Here is a 14696-nt window from a genome sequence, read left to right as displayed (position 1 = left end):
GAAATTCCACTGTGTCCGACACCCCGAGGCAGCAGGTCTCGTAGAAAGACATAATCAGATCCTGAAAATTAGATTGTCCAAAATATGCAGAGAGAAAGGTGTCGACTGGGTAGTAGCATTACCAGTTGCACTCTTTTACATGAGAATGGTAGCACACTCTCGAACAGGGCTATCCCCGTATGAGGTGATCTTTGGCAGACCACCAAATATGTGGGGGACGCCTATACCTCGTAAAATAACTGATATTGACTGTAATATGCTGACAGATTATTTGGCTTCCTTGATGTCTGCACTACAATCTTGTCGTTCACAGGTAGCTGCAGCCTTTCCCGACAACACTGAGGTGAAACCCCATGATATAATTCCGGGAGACCTGGTCCTCGTGAGGAACTTTGATCGAAAGACTCAGCTGGATCCTAGGTGGAAGTCACCGCAACTGGTCTTGCTCACCACAAGGACAGCCGTGAAGATCGAAGGCAGAAAAGGCTGGGTACATTCAAGTCATATCAAGAAATTTCATGGACTACCATCGGATGTAAACACCACACCTCGTGTGTCTTCACCCATTGACTCGAAACTTCCTTTTGTTGAATCAAGTAGTCACGAACAATATAAACTAAAACTCAGATCTAACCAGTCGGGAAATTTGATTGTTTAAGTCCTCTCCAAGGTGAAGCGGTTGAATTTGTCTCTGACATGTATCCCTTAGATCTAAATAGAGAAAACACCCGAAAAATGTTGAAACGACATGCATACTGTAAATCACTGCGTAGTCATTGCACAGTGACGTTATTAATTTTGTTTTTCTTAAGTCTTTTAATAATTACTGCAAGTATATTGTTGCACATATATTATCCTATTTCTAGACATGTTTATAATGTTACTGCTGAACATTCTTTTAGTGAATTACCTCCGCATGAGTTGTCTTATAGATTTGCGTTGCGCAATAATACGTTTATTAGTATGTTACATCATTCCCATCAGGTTAGCAATGCTACAAATTGTTGGATATGTGGCCGACTCCCTCCCTATCAGAATTATAAAGGAATTCTACCTCTTTTTCCATACCCATTCACACACAACGGCTCCTGTGGAGCATGGTTTAGTTTAATTAATTCCCTAGATTCAAATTCTGCAGTTTATCAAGACAACTGGGTATGGGGAAATTTGAACTTAGTTTTACTTAAAGTCTGCTACCCTAACAAGGAGGGACTTCCCAAGAGAACAGGAACTGATCTAGAAAATGAAGTATATGGATTAGGTAATTTTACGCTTAATCTTATGATCCTAAATGTCGAATCCGAAGCTACTCCAATTTTATCCGCCATGTCAGTATTTCCAGTAAAAGGTGAATTATGTGTAAGAAAGAATGGCTCCATACATATGGGCCATAGTAGATGCACCACTGTAATAGAATTTAGTGATCAGGGCAAGTCTACATTTAGAGCTTCCCGCCATTCCTATTTCATATGTGGTCAGACGGCATATGTACGTTTGCCTCTAGATTGGGATGGTACCTGCTACATTGGATTCCTTTTGCCACCTGTTTTCCTAGCTCCTCCTGATTATCACAGAAATACTCATTTAGTACACAATAGAGAAAGGAGAGATCTCCCAATAGTCGATTACACTGAAACAGCATGGGAAAAATACACAGATTTCAATAAAGGTCTCTTTCCCTATATAGGTACCGTTACTAATAGTAAGTTGATACGTAGATTAACTAGAACCCTTGAAGCAGTAGTGAACGAAACTATTTCCGCCTTAGGCAATTTAACAGAAGAGCAGTCTGCTATGCGGATTGTTGTGCTTCAAAATCGTCTTGTCCTTGACGTCATCCTGGCCGATAGGGGCGGAGCTTGTAGGGTCATCGGATCAAGTTGTTGCATTTTCATACCAGAAAATTCGCCGTCTGTATATAAAGCCATAACCCGCCTTCATAAGATTGTAAGCCAGATACACCAGAATCCAGGCACCTGGACTTGGTCCGGTTGGTTTTGGAGTGTATTATCTACCTTTGGATGGAAGGTCCTATCCTTCCTAGGTATTGGCTTTCTCATATTATTCAGTTGCTGCCTATGCCTACAATGTGGACCAGCGATTTGTGGTCTGTGTGCCACATCGTGTATTTCATCACCAAGATTTCATTCGTCCCAGAAGAAAAAAGAAGAACAAATGATGCTATATGAACAGATCAATGGATTGATGAAGATTGATATCTCTTGACGGGCAAGTAGGGGACAAGGAGGGAATGTGGAAATATGGATTTTTCTGATCAGTTATGTCCCCTATCTTGGACCCCAACGGTTTCATGTATGAATCACAAGTACATGTATGTTCCCTCCAGTTCCAGTTATGAAGACGCAAACACATGTGCGTCCACCGTCAACATGTCCTCTTTCAGATCAGCCATGAATGGGCCGGATATTCCATTCCTAAGTACGAAAGGCCACCGGCTTTATATGGTTCACTTATGCCATTTTTCAGTCCAGGCAAGTAGGCCCTGATTCTGTCATCAAGCTTTTCTCGCTTTCTGCCTCTGAAGCTCCAGTCTGAGCCTGCATCTGTGACCATGAACTTTGTCTCATTCCCTGCGCGGCTCACGAAGCCTGACATCAGCCTGTTGCCTGCCAAAAACTGTATTTCACCTTCGAAATTATCTGCTCCGCTCCCTGCCCAATGCATTCCTGTCTAGTAGTTTAAGTAAACATTCTTCCAGCTACCGAGCAAAGGCCCGGCTTCTCTGTCTTTATGCAAGTAATTCATAGCCCCGTTACCATGGAAGACTCCTGCCCTCGCATCTAGTGTAGACACTTAGACGCTTGTACACGCACTAACAGTCAGTATAGTCAGTATAGAATAAGATTCTACTCTAAGAGACCTCTCTTTTTGGATAACATAGTTCTTTAAACATAGGATGTTAGATATGATTTGGGATTAGGTTGACTTGACCCTCCAGACTTCTGTCGCCACATGTAGAGCTAAATGTCAAGTCCCCTTCACCCCCTAGTTGCACGTCAATCACACGTCATGCTGCTGTGCGCGCATTTCTGCCAAGTATTTCTGCTGACATTGCGAAATTATTTCATAGGTCCACCCATATGTGACATCACAACCAATGACGTTTCCTTGTTACTCCCAATTACGCCTCCTTCAGCTACGCATGTCAAATGTTATCTTTGCTATCAATTGTTACGCCTCTTGCATTTGCCTCACTGTAATGCCTATTGTATAAAAGTGATTAATTATCAATAATGTATGTACTTCACTTCCTGAACCTTCGTGGTGATGGAACTTGGAGCAACCGATTCGAATCGTCCATTGGAATAAAGCCCATTCCGAACCTCTAATACCACGGATTCTGCCTCTTATTTATTGAGCTATTTTTATTATGTTTCTGTATCAAATTAAGTCCCGGTAATTAAATTATTTACCACACATCAATGGGGAGCTATCATACAGGAGCCCCCAACACATCTTTTATTACAATATATTCATGTTTTGGGCACGGGACGTCATTTAATAAAATGGTTCACTGAATCCGTTCGATCGTATACTGGTATTGACTTAACACCCCTACGTAACAAATAGGAGGTAGACCTGAATAGACCCTACACGCTTTAAGAATGGGGAATTTTGTTGGATAGTCCTCGGCAGATGCCTAGAAATGTTAAGTTTAGACTTACTCAATTCTATATAATTCATAGAGCTTACCTGACTCCAGATAAGATCAACAGATATTTTAAAAGAACAGTTGCATGCTGTCCACGCTGTGGATTGGTAGATGCTGATCTACTACATATGTTGTGGTCGTGCCCCAGGTTGTTGGGCTATTGGCATGGTGTGATTGATTTATGGACCATCAGTACGGACAGATCACTGCCGAACACATGGGAGGCCTCCATAACAGGTATATTTCCCAGGGAGAAGGAACAGAGGGCGACCACTAGATTTTTAGACCTGGGCCTGGTGGTGGCTAAGAGGCTTATTACACGCCGCTGGAAGGCGGTGGATCCCCCTCTACTTATAGCATGTATTAACTCTATATTAAACTGGGCCAAGGTTGAGGCAGTCTCATTGCTAAGAGAGGACATGCTAGGGTTGCAGAAATATTCCATTTCAGAAGCCTGGGTTACGATCTTGACGGCATTAAAGTGGCATCGGCCTCAGATGACCCTTCGGATGTCTCTGACACAGTTTGACTTGGATTTACAATGACTGAGGAATTACTTATTACTTTTATGTACAATAAGATAAGTACCATTTGTATATGATGGATTGGTGCACCATAATCTATGATTGTGAATGATGCAGATGAAACGATACAGAGAAGATAGAGGGGTGAATGCAGCTCTTTTCCATTCCCTCCTAGCCTTCCTTCTTACCCCCCTTTTTTTATTATTTCCTCCAGTTAATTTAGAAGATACATAATCTGTGGTTATAATATTATACATTTACTGAGTAGAAAATGCCTCACGACAATGTCGGAAAGAGGCCATAGAACAATGCTTGGGAGGATCATCTGCTGACATGTAACACGCAGCCATACTTTGCGTATATGAAGATTCAGTGAACGGTTCTGAATACGGATGTATAATGAAGGTATTAATTATATACCCATCTGCTATATGATTGGCATAAACAATGTTTGCATATCTACTGTCATAGCACAATGTATAATCTGTGATCTGTTTCCAACTGATCCTACTGTTAATATTATATATTTGTATTGTAATATGTATTTCTGGAAAATGGCAATAAACAGATTAAGCAAAATGGTAGGTTTTCCTGGGTGGCAGCTGAGATAGGGTCAAAATACAAAATCTCCCACATTGTAAAGAAAAAACACAAAAAAAACATGGATTCTGCTGGCTAAAATATGATGCTCCCAGCTTGTGTTTTGGGGTGTATGGTGTTGAAGGTGCTAGGCCCAGCCACACAAGTGGGGTACCATTTTCTTTTGGGAGATGCGTGGGATCACAGAATAGTAGAACATTTGATATGACCAACTGGATTTCTTTGCATTTGTGCATTTCAAATGCAAGCCAATGTGTAAGAAAGAAGACCTTTGCAAAATGCCCTTTCACATGCTAGAATGTGTACCCACAAATTCTGAGATGTACAAATTACCACTGCTCATAAACTCAGCATCTGGTGTACATTTCATAAATACATAGGTTTCCTTCATACCTGTGAGAAAATTGGTTATTATTTGAGCGGGGTGAAAGCCCCTCTCAAATAATAACACAATCCTTGTCAGGGTGAACCACAGAAGTCACTAAAAAACCTGCGCTCAATTCTTTGGTAGATGGGCACAAAAACCGCCAGACTTAACTTAGAGTCAGTGTGTAAAGTATTTATGTAGCACTCAAACAGTAAAACACAATACAAGAAAAATCCCAAATCAATAAAAATAAATGAGTGATTTTTTAAAATAAATTGACACCAAAACAACAAAAGTCCAATCAGTAGCACGGACGTTACTAAATGTTAAAGCTCTAGATGAAAATAGTGCAAAAAAGAAATAAATCACAAAGCACGCCTGGCGGGAATCTGGTCATGCTGGACCGGTTTAGTCACAAGCTCAGACCAACTGCAGTGGAGTACAGGTCGGATGAAGAGTTTACCTTCTCACAATCCAAGCCCACACGGGAGGCTCAGCCAGAGCTTTGCATTCATATGGGCTACAAGGAGTCTGTTGTTAGTGCAAGGAGCAGATCGCTGCTGAAGCTGTGCGTAGAGGTTGATGAGATTAATTTGGCACAAAGAGAGGGTTGACACTGGAGCTTTGTGTTGACGGGAGACGTGTCGGTCATTGCTGGCGCGGATGTTCGTAGTTTAAGCGAAGAGCAGTACATTGTTGGAGCTTCCTATTGGCAGGTGTCATGAACAGTCATTTTTTGGCATGAAGAGTCCACTTGTGGTCGTGGGGGGCCCAAACCTTCTGAATTTTCACATGGAATTTTGTTTTGAGGCAGTAGGAGTACACTCTTATGCCAGCTAAAGGGCCTGGAGCTGAGGCACCTCTTGGGGATCAGGACTCACTCCAGCAGCGGCGAGCAGTAGGTCTCATCCAGCTGGTGCTGATGAACTGGGCAGTTGCATGGAAGGCCACTAGAATTTTGTTGTACCTCTTATTCAAACACAAGGGTCAGCCAACTGACCCTTGGAGTGACTTCTGGGGATCCTCTTTTCAAGGCAAGCAGGTTACTTCCCAAGACAGCAGCGCAGTCCTTCTTCTGAATCTTCCACAGGTCCAAGGGTGTTCTGATGAGAGGTTCTGTGTCAGAGGCAATCTCTGGCCTACTCCCAAACTAGTTCTGGTCAGTTCTTCCCCTGGGTGTGGATCCAAACTCTCTAGGGTGACAAAGACAAAGACAGGCCTGGTGTCAGGGTCCTTTGTGTGTGCTGAAGGGTAATCAGGGTAGGGTACAAATCCTCCTTGGCCATCCTGCCTTGAAGTCCCACTCCCTCTACAGCCAGGAAGCTTTTATCCCCATATCTGGAAGGAATATACAGCACACCACAGGAGAGCCATTCACAGTTATAGGAGCCTGCACACTGGCAGAAAGTTACATTAGTATAGCCAGATATAGGCCAACTTTCTAAAAAATATATTTTCAGACTAGTAGCTTAAAATCTTACTTTAACATTAAAGAGGGTTTTAAATAACAATCCAAATTTGTGGTAGAAGCATTTCTTTATCTGTTCCAAAACTAAAGTTATCATGTATTAAGTGTATTAACATAACTCAGTGTTAGTCTGTGGGAGAGATAGTCTTTTCAAAGTTAAAAACAACTTTAGGAGTTTTTCCACTGTCAAGACATGTAAAACATAAGTACACATATCCTACTTTTTAAATACCATGCACCCTCCCCTATGAGCCTTTAGGGCCTACTTTAGAGGTGACGTATACGTAGTAAAAAGGAAGGTTTAGGGATGGCAAAAGGTTCATTTTACTAGGTCTAAATGGTAGTTGAAAAGTGCCCTACAGGTTGCAGTGGCAGGCTTGAGACACATTTTACAGTACTACTTTAGTGGGTGGCACAATAAGTGCTGCTGCACTCTAGTAGCATTTAATTTGCTTGCAGTGGGTGCAGGTAGTACCATATACCAGGGACTTATAAGTAAATTAAATGGACCAGTCAGGTGTATACCAATTTTACCTTGTTTTCAAGGGAGAGCACAAGCACTTTACCACTGCTCAGCAGGGGTAAAGTGAAAAGAATCTTAAAAGACAATAACCAGGGTTCAGCAGAGGAAAGCAAAACATCTGGGGTGACCCTGCAGAAAGGGCCCGGTCCACCAATACTAATTTTTTACTCTTGATATTTTATCATATGAATTACTCTATACTCAGTACACAATGAAAAACCATTGTAAGGTGCAACTCAGTTGTGGGGTCTTTGTACTTCAGGTTTTTGGAAAATCTACATATCACCACCAACCAGAAGGGACATACCAGTATCGCGTTTATAAATCAGCCATTGTGACAAGAAGTGGTCATTGAAAATGTCACAAATGGCTGTTTTTTTCTACTAATAATTCATAATTTTCTATTTCAGCAGTTTGTTTCTATGGGAAAGCTTGGAGCGATATACACAAATGACTCCTTGGGGAACTCAGAATTTGATCTTCTGAGAAATGTATAGCTTTCTAGCATCACCCAAGGGTTTCAACAAAAAGATGAACGTAGGTTGAAAACACAAAAACTAGGAAAAATAGGCTACCTCCAAGAAAAATGCCAAAAGTGCGGTACAAAAATGTTTTTTGATACAGCTCTCCATGTTCCTGAAATCAGGGAAGATGGTGATTTTAGCAAAGCAAACATTTTGTTGATGCCGTTTTTAGGAAACAACAGACACTTTTTTGTGAAGCACTTTTTCCTAACAATCTCAAATTTTGGCTACTTTCTCAGATCCCTCAAGAGGAATCCACTAACCCTGGGTACCATTAGAATATTCATGAAGTTGGGAAAAAAGGCTTTTTAATTTGTTGTGGATACCTTTCATGGGAAAAAGCTATGGGGGTGTAAGGGAGAAGTACCCCAATTAGCCAAAAAAGGGCTCAGCACTAGGGTGGAAAAGCCTCAGCATATAAGCGGTTAAGGAAGAAGTAGAACAAATGTTAAGGTTACTGGTATTAGGACCCTCATCTAGCAACTAGTGTTCCCCGAATGTATTAGTACCCAAACCTAACAGGTGGATAAGATTCTGCATAAACTTTCAAGCGGTACCTAAAATCTCAAAATTCAATAGTTATTCCCTACCAACAGTTGATAAATTAGTAGACCAATTCAGCAAATCAAGATATTTCAACACTTGTGACCTTACTAAGGGATACTGGCAAATCCCACTAAGAGAGGAGGATAAATAAAAGACAACTTATTCTACACCTCGTGGCTTGTTTTTAATGCACAGTACTACTCATCGGGTTACATGTAGTACCAGCCACGTTTCAATGCTTTATGAACCGAATACTAGAACGTCAACAAAAGTATGCATCTGCGTACTTACATGGCATCATAATTTTTAGCAAAACCTGGAAGGAACTCCCAATACACATGACTGCACTGTTACCTTACTTAATGCCCATTATGCCGACTGGTATGTAGGGCATCAAAAAGCACCTTCACTTCTTTGTCTGTCTTGGGAACGTTTCTGTACAGTGCCCCTGCTGTGGTTCAGTGTCTTCATTTCTGTTTCCACAATTTGCTTCCAGGTGTTCGTCGGCCTACCACTCTTTAATTTGCCTTCTCGGATCCAGTTGAGAGCTGTTCTTCTGATGGAGTCTGGTTTTCTTCTGAGGATATATCCTATCCATCTCCATCTTTTTCTCATAAAGATGGTGTCAATGGTCTCTAGCTTGCATCTGGTTAGCAGTTATTGGTTGGAGATATTTCACAGCCAGAAAATATGCAAGATTCTTCTAAGGTTACTGATGTGGAAGGCTAATAGTTTGCTGATGTCACTTTTCGTCACCCCCCAGTATTCTGATCCATACAAGAGTGTGGACAGAACACGGCTCTGGTAAAGCCTCAGCTTGGTGTTGGTTCTGTACTGAGATGAACTCCACCAATTGTTCGGCATCCTGAAGGCATTCTTGGCCTTGTTCAGTGTTCTTGTTGTCACTGCCAGACCCTCCATTATGTCTGATAGCACTGTGTAGATAGGTGAGCTCTTCGGTCATGGCTAGGTCCTCTACATCCACCTAGACTTGTGAAGAGTTGCAGATGCTGAGTGGTATAACTTTTGATATCTTTGTATTGATGTCCAGGCCAACTTGCTGTGCATAAATATTGAGGTGATATGTGGGGAGAGGGAGAGGGAGAGAGAGAGGGAGAGAGGGAGAGAGGGAGAGAGGGAGAGAGGGAGAGAGGGAGAGAGGGAGAGAGGGAGAGAGGGAGAGAGAGAGAGAGAGAGAGAGACTAGGTCATTCGTATAATCATGGTCCACCAGTGTAGAGAAAAAGGTCCATATGATGCCTCATTCATCTTCTTGGTCTTCAGTTGTGCGTTGCATCACTGAGTTGATGATTAGTTGGAAGAGCAACCTTAACATCATAGACATCTGTCTCACACCATTCTTGACTTCGAAGCTATACTCAGTATTTCCCTACTTGCAGGTAACATTATCAAAAAGCTCTTGTGAGTAGAACTATCTGCTTTGGTAGGCAAAAGACTCTCAGTATACTGTTAATGGCTTTCTCAAAATCAATGAAGTTGATGTATAGTTGTCTCTGCCACTCTGTGCACTGATCTATGATGCTGTGTAGACTAAGGATCTGAGCAACACACCGCCTTCCCTGGCAGAACCAAGACCTGCTTGTCCATGCATCAGAAATGTGATGTATAATGATTTTCAACATGATTTTACTTTAGGGGCGATTCCACTCCAGTTGTTACAGTTGGTTAATGCTCCCTTATTTGGAATCTGAATGATGATGCCTTAGTTACAGTCATCTGGTACCTTTCTTTCCCTCCCAAACCAGTGTAAAGTGTGGTTGGAATATCTTGGCTGATGTTTCAGGGTCTACCTTGAGCATTTCTGCATTCAGGTTGTTTTGGCCAGGAGATTTTCCATTCTTGAGAGATTAGATGGCAGAGATGGCTCATTCCTTCTGTGGTGGTATGGTGTTCACATCCAGGTATGACTACTACTTGGCGGTCTGCTTCGCATGTTGTTACTGGTCTATTCTTTGAAGTGCTCAGCCTAGTGTGCTTTTTGCTCCTTCTCTGTTGTGAGTAGTCTGTCTTGCTTGTCCATGATAGGAGTGTTGTATATCTCACGAGATTTATTACTGACTATTTTCAAGATCTTGAAGACCTTTCCCCTTTCTTCTCTACTGGCTTCCTTCTCTGCTTGGCTGGCAAGGTTATCCCTATATGCCCACTTGTCATTCTTTTGACTGCCCGGTTTGCTTCTATGTACTGTTGCTTGTACGTTTCCTGCAGCCTCTCAGATTTGGCCTCCATGAGTTTCTTTTTTTTCTGTCCTCCTGTCTTCAATAGCTTGCCATTTTTCAGGTCTTATACATTCTTTCCTCTTCCCTATCTTGGTAACCAGGCATTTTTCATTGCTCTTCTAATATACTGAAGAAACCTGTTCCCATTTCTTGTTGATTGAGTCTGCAGCTGACTCATACTGATCTTTCCATATCTGCCAGAAGTTGGAACCTGCTTTTGATTTGTAAGATGAATGCCTTCGCAGTCTTGGGATCTTGTAATATTACCTCATCAAAGTGTGGTTGCCCTCATGTTTTGAGTAGTTACTGGAAAGCGATTGCTTCTGACATCTGCAACCCTCCTCACTACATCTGGCAAGGAGCATCTCCAGATGCCTCCTATCATCAGGTAGTCAATATGGTTTCTGTCTCTGCGTTTGTATGATCACCACTTTAGTCTGTGAACATCACAATGGTGGGGAAAGAGTTCCTCCTATGACCCGATCATTTTTGGGGCAAAATTCCAACAGTCTTTCTACATTGTCTACACCACCAGACCTCTCAGCCTACCTCCATGGTACCCTCTGTAATGTTCAATGTCTCAGTATCTCAATAGGCATTTCAATCACTAGGCTGCAACATCTGCAATTAGGCCCATGGCAGGGTCCCACATACCAGTTTCTTTCCCTCTGGGCTCAACCTGTGGCTACTGGCAGCCCCAACTGGTGCTTTTGACAGCAAGGGAGTAGCCAGAAAATTAAAATGCCCCCTACTTATTAGACCTCTGACAACACAGAGAGAGCGAAGCAAGTAAGTCAGAACATTCACCCTTACTTCACCCTTCTATACATTCATCCTCTTATCTTATCACCCACACTCTAGTCTTGCATGCTTTTTCATCTTTCGATCTTTGGCATGCATCCTTTCACCATTCCATCCATCCTTATAACCATTCATCCATGCTTTCCCCATTCCATCCAACCAATTGTCACTATTTTCATCCATCCATAAATCAATCCATCCATCCATCCATCCAGCCATTGTTTCATATATTGTTTCATTGTTCCTTCCAGCCATTCTTCCGTACATGCATTCATCCCTCCTTATCTCCTTCTTGTAATTGTTCTTTTTACCTTTCCTGCCACCTATCCTTTCACGATTCCTTCTTTCCATGTCGCAATCCTTCCTTTTACATTTTCTTATTTACACCATTTCACTCTTCCTTTTTCGCTGTATCCTTTCTAGTTTTTGACTTCCAATCTTCCTTTCTTTAATCATATTCCTTTTTCTCTCTGATCTTTCTGTCCTATCTCACTATTTGCTGCTGTCTCCATTTGCCATAATGTTTTCTCAGTTTCCTTAAATGAACTGGACTCTCTTAGCAGCCCTTCAGCCTCTCGTCTCAGTCCTGACCTGTTATTAATGTGTTAATAGCAGCTTTCATCTGCAGAATCCAAAAACGAAGAAAATGAACTTTTTGGAGGGACGTTATATCAGGCCATGGGGCCTAGTGAAAACCCCCACTTTAGCTGCAGCCTGCATCACCAATTGCCCCTGCCAACGTGGTCAACAGTACCTACACAACTACTGACCTACTCATTCCTACAAGTATTGCAATTCAGACCCCCATAGCTATAACAATGGCTTGGTCAGCAGCTATTAGTCGTTTTTAATGCATATTAAATTAATAAACAACTATTGTTTTGCTCATCTCTCAATTATATAAACTGTCATAAGTGCCAGTGTTGACGATTAATGCCAGTGCCAAGTACTGCCACCTACAATGCATTGAGTCTACCTTTGAGCTAGATGTGTCATCACTTCTATAGTTATTACTGAGGAGTAATGAAGAAAGATTTCTCTTACTAGATCTACTCAGTGTCCTAACCCTTAAGGATGTTTCCTCTTAGAGGTGATTGGCTCTTGGTCTGCCCTGGTTTTTTCCTCCTAGGGAGCCGTGAGAGGTAATAAGTATCCTAATCCTTAAGGCTATTGCCTCATAGTGGTCGGAGCCCTTTGTTTGCCCTTATATGTCCCTCCCGCGGAGCATGAGTGACAGACCTATATGCACAGGTACTACCAAGTACATTTTGAGTTAAATGAGATGTTGGTAAGGGCCACCTGCCTAGTGTTCATGACCTGGAGAGGACCTCATGTTTTGATTAGAAGTCGAAACTACAACTTAAATCTTTAAAAACCTAGGCGTTAAACTATATTATGCGCCGCAAGATATCTATGAGGGGAATTACCGCACATTGATGGGTAGCATCCGATCCTTGATCCACTTCTGGAAGGGTCTCCACCTGGCTGTCACGGGGAAGATAGCCATCACAAAAATGATGCTAGTCCCACGCCTGCTGTATCTCTTCTCCAATCTTCCGGTGGTTCCCCCGCGATCCCTGTTCCGTGAGTAGGATACCCTGCTTGGGACCCTCATATGGGGCAATGGCCGCTGGCGTATCGCCCTGGCAAAATTGCAATTACCCCTTGACCAAAGTGGGTTAGCGGCCCCCTCATTCGAAGCGTATTTTCTTGCCGCCCAGTTACAGTGGGTGTCACGCTGGACGGTGGGCCGGGCACAAGGGGAGTTGATCACTGAGACAGGGCGGATTCAAACCCCCACTGTCCATCGCATGTTGTTGCCAGGTGCAACACCACTGCCATTTCGGCCCCTCCAGGTAATGACAGCGTGCGCCTGTCTGGCGCGTGTCCATCGTCTTAGTCGGGATGCTCCCCTCTACTCTCCGCTGCTGCCGTTGGTGGGGTTCTCCAGGGGTCGGGCGCATTACACGGAGCAATTACTGCAAGTGTGGACGGATCATGCTGTGACGGAGGTGGGTATGCTGTTTTCTGAGGGAAGCCTGCAGACCTTCGATGCGTTGGTCGGGGACTTCAAACTTCCTAGGGGACAGTTCCTAAGGCATAAGCAACTTCTCACAGACTGCCGCAGGCAGTGGCGTGTGATCGACACGGAACCCCCCACGCACCCGGTCATCCATGCGATCCTACAGATGGGGCCAGGACGCCATCTAGTCACTTGGATCTATAAAGCTATACAGACCTTGCGGCATCCCACACTGGCACCCCTCAGAGAACACTGGGAAACTGACTTCCACAGGCCTCTACACGATAGAGAATGGACCAGGGCCCTTGAGTACACTAAAAAAGTGTCCCGCAATTACCGTTTTAAGAACATACAGCTGCATATCCTGCACAGGGCGTACCTCACTCCCGAAAAACTACAGAAATACTTCCCCGACGGTTTGTTTGCTTGCTCCAGATGCCTGGAACCTGCCGCCTCGTTTAAACACATGTTTTGGGACTGTCCGACACTTCATAGTTACTGGCACACGATCCATACTGCCCTTAGAACGGTTACGGGGTTACAGGACCTGTACACATGGGAGGCATGTGCACTGGGTATACATGGGCGACATAAACAAATGAAGGTAGAAAGGCGGTATGCCTTCCTGGTGCTGCTCCTAGCCAAACGATGCATCACCATGCATTGGAAGACACCGGAGGGGCCCCCTCTAGCGGCATGGGTGGGCGCAGTCAGTGGGCGCAGTCAAGAAGTGGGGCAAGGCAGAGGAAACACTACTCAGAACGGAGGAGGCCCAAGGGATGCGCAAACACCCGATCTCCCTGTCATGGGCCATGTTAATGCACTCTTTCGCGCAGGAAACAACAGCAGTGGCGGGCCCACGAATGATCGATCCCCCGGGGACCTCCGAGAGTCAGGAGCCCACCCCGGGAGTTGCACGAGCAGCCCAAGCGCCCGGCGGGTCGCAGAGGTAGACAACACAAGTTCCACCACCATACCCCCATATGGGCAGTGATCAGCGCTCCCGCCCCCCCCGACTCCCCTTCCTCCCCCCCCGCATTTGCGAACACCCCGACATTGTCCCATACGATGGTCCAGCTCTCAGGCGCAAAGCTACTATTGTTCATTATCCACGACATAGTGCACCCCCTCCCCCAGGTTATCTATCCCTAGTTAGTTGACGGCTAGTTTATGGCTGCAACCCTATAGCCTCTATGATACACCTCACAGGGTATTAATCACACTGCACGGTCCCCATACGGCGCGGCGACCACCGTGCGCACCAGCAGGGCATACCCAGACGCAGGCCCCGTACACCTGCCTGCAGCCAAACACAGAGTAGAGACACGCAGTCCGCAGGCCCACGAGACTGAGAGTCCGCATGGGACGCGAATGGGCGGTCCTGCTTTGTACGCCTATATAACAACTG

The sequence above is a fragment of the Triturus cristatus genome, chromosome 2_1, assembly GCF_964204655.1.
Source record: "Triturus cristatus chromosome 2_1, aTriCri1.1, whole genome shotgun sequence".
Classification (NCBI taxonomy): domain Eukaryota; kingdom Metazoa; phylum Chordata; class Amphibia; order Caudata; family Salamandridae; genus Triturus; species Triturus cristatus.
Note: the sequence above shows the minus strand (reverse complement) of the source record.